This window comes from Sorex fumeus, unplaced genomic scaffold, assembly GCF_029834395.1.
Source record: "Sorex fumeus unplaced genomic scaffold, SorFum_2.1 ptg000035l, whole genome shotgun sequence".
Lineage (NCBI taxonomy): Eukaryota > Metazoa > Chordata > Mammalia > Eulipotyphla > Soricidae > Sorex > Sorex fumeus.
Window position 1 is genome coordinate 21,372,501 of NW_026606092.1, and position 2,957 is coordinate 21,375,457.

The following is a 2,957-nucleotide window of genomic DNA, read 5'->3' on the forward strand; positions in this document are numbered from 1 at the left end:
ACCCTCTTGGCCATTTTTTCCTAACTCCATGTCATATGTAGACTCGGAGTACCTGAGTCTGAAAATATCAGGATAACATTTGTAAATTTGTGACAATCATTACAATATCCCATATCTAAGATTTGTTTTAATGCCACTTCTTCACTGACACCATTGTGCAATAGAGCAGCATAATCCTATAAATCTAGGGAAGAAAAAAAAATGTTTGGCTCATTTTAAGATTCCTTTCCAAGATCAAAACAAGGAATAACTCCTCCATAATCAAGAGACACGCGTCTTAGTAACATCAGATGTAGTCTTCTCTTCTCCTTTTTAGTTACTCTTCTGACACTCTAAGCTTGAAATCTAATACCCCCACCCACCTTTTTTTCTTTTAGTATGTAGAAAAAGGAGGGTAATGCAGTGTTGGAACAATTGAACATCCCTGTCTATTTTCTCCAAAAGCCTTTTTTATCCTCAAAAATGTGTGCAATCTTTTCTTGTCTTTTCTTTTTTGCACATGACAAGGGTAGTTCTAGGCCTGAAAATAACTGGGGAAAAGAAACAGAATTTCTCACAAAGAACTACATAACACATACATCTTCTTTAGCATGAGTTGAACTGGGTGTGGAAGGGGAAGGCTGGAGGAAGGAGGAGAGAAGGGACTATATTTGAATAAGTCTGAGTAAGTGTATTAGATATTTTTTCACAATCAGATATCTCCCCCCCCAAAAGGTCATTTTATATCTATCTAGGGATGTAAGCCTTAATAAAAGCAAATCTTAGTCAGGAATTTGAAAAAAATTGCCCGATAGTAGGTTTACATGTATTCAAACTGAAAAATTATTAACCACACTTGTGCTCCAAGATGCGTGAGGGCCATTCTGAGGCTTTAGGACCTTGTATATACACACAAACAAGTATGTGTATATCTGGAGCCCCACGCATTCTAATAAACACAGCTGCATTTATTTGAGTATGTGATCCCATGTACATGTAAAAACATTCAAACAAACATACTCAGCAGATTTATTTGATTGTGCAATGGGGCAATTATTCAAATAAACATGCTCAGTGCAATTATTTGAATCTCACATTGCATGTTCATCATTCACAGCACTAAAAAAAAGTGGGGGGGGTGGGAAACACCAAAGAATTTACGTGGGGAAAAATATATGTGAAAATAACCTTATTATAGATTTTATTGGGTTAGCCAAAGTTATGGCTCCCTCCTTAACTGTAACTCAACTATTCTATAGTCAGTGACATTTGTTTCTAATGATTAGTTGGTTTATTCACTTGATCATTAGTATATCAAAATGACCATAGCATTCAGATTCATGTAATAGCTAACTTTACAAAAATGAATTTGATGCGATATGAAATCTTTATATTTCAATTGCAGAATAGTTCTTTCTAGACATCTTATATCAAGGGACACTGGTCAAATGATTGCTTTAAATAGCACTCCCATAAATTAAGAAAAATTTCATACATGGAAGAAAACATTCCAACATCTGAAGACATAAAAAAGTCACAGATGACTCATCTGATCATTTTATATATTAATAAATATTATGACATATATGTGAACACATCATGAATCATATAGGTGTACTAAGAGGCAGTTTATGCCTCTCTTATGTACTGACATAATCTAATATACTAAAATGGGAAGGGGCTTTTAGTCACTGAAATATGCATTGTGTAACAAAGATAAAGAAAATACATGGCTTGTGCCCATCATAAAAAAAGATCCAGACTGAAGGCTTAGCTTTGGTTTTTATTCAATTAAATTGTTAAACTGTGCACAGTGATTTTTTTTTAGAACTTGAGACATTTGTGATGTTGGCTGTTTAAATCTTTGTTACCTTCGCTGTGAATTGAAATTGTACATATTTAGTAAATCATGCAGACAAAACAAACTTTTTAGACAATATTTTTATTGGAGAGTTTTCTTTTCCTGTATCCATGTTAAAAAAAAAGACCTCCTTTCCCAAAATAAAAAATGTCAATACTAAATTTAAAGAAGTATAAAGGGATGATTGCTTCCTTTAGAGCTAAATATTTAAATAAACATGGAGATAATTGGCAACACGTTCTTTTGGGCTAATAGGCCGTGTCCAATTTTTTGGGTCTGAGGTTTCAGAGGGCCTCTGTTTCAGGGCTGAAGATGATATATTAATCTCTGAATCAAACAAATGCTATTAAATGATAGAAACAAATCCCTTAGTCTTCATTTGTATATGAAAAGTGGAATTAGGGAGATGACATTGATATGATGCTGAATATGCCACAAACTGAAATTTCTCTATTAAAACAGTCACTTACAAGCTATAATCTCATGTGACATGTTAAAATGCTTCAAAATATTGAAAATAAAAATGAACACTGCTATTCCCCATTTGGTCTTGAGATGAATATAACAAAAATTTCTAGTAATTTTAGTCAAAGAAAATGATGAGTAAAAAAATACATGAAGATTAAAGCAGTGACAAATGATTTTTTAAGTATTCTAATTGGTCTTTCTCATTCATATTTTTGATTCTACAGAAATTGCAAATTTTGATGATCCTGATTTATAAGTGTACCCAGTCAGCTTTAACCTTTCACTTCACAGAATATGCCTGTTAGGTTTGGAATAAAGAAAAAGCCCCCAAAATGTTAAAAATAGACTACTGCCCTGGCAGGAAGTTTGGCATTGGCAAGTACAGCATTCAGAAGGAGCTGATCTAACGTAAGGAAACATTCAGAGAAAGATTTGAGCATTATGATCCTCTGCTGACCATTTTCAGAACAGTTATAAGGAATCATGAGAGTGAATGAGAGTAGGTTTGTTATTGGTGTGTGTATGTGTGTGTGTATGTGTGTGTATACCCTTGAATAGTTAGTGTTTTAAAAAGCAGCAACAATCAGAGAGAAAAGAAGTCTGAACAGAATAATTTTGAGACTGTGGTTTTATTACACAATGGAAAACA

General features: G+C 33.4%; 1 protein-coding gene across 1 annotated transcript in view; it reads left to right on the forward strand.

The window, feature by feature from the left end:
• Positions 1–2,081, forward strand: part of ZEB2 (zinc finger E-box binding homeobox 2) — a 138,996-nt gene extending 136,915 nt beyond the window's left edge. The window contains exon 10 of the mRNA XM_056117677.1: positions 1–2,081. This exon is cut by the window's left edge and continues 3,521 nt beyond it. The gene's annotated coding sequence lies outside the window, so the exon portion shown is untranslated.
• The last annotated feature ends 876 nt before the right edge of the window (positions 2,082–2,957 follow it).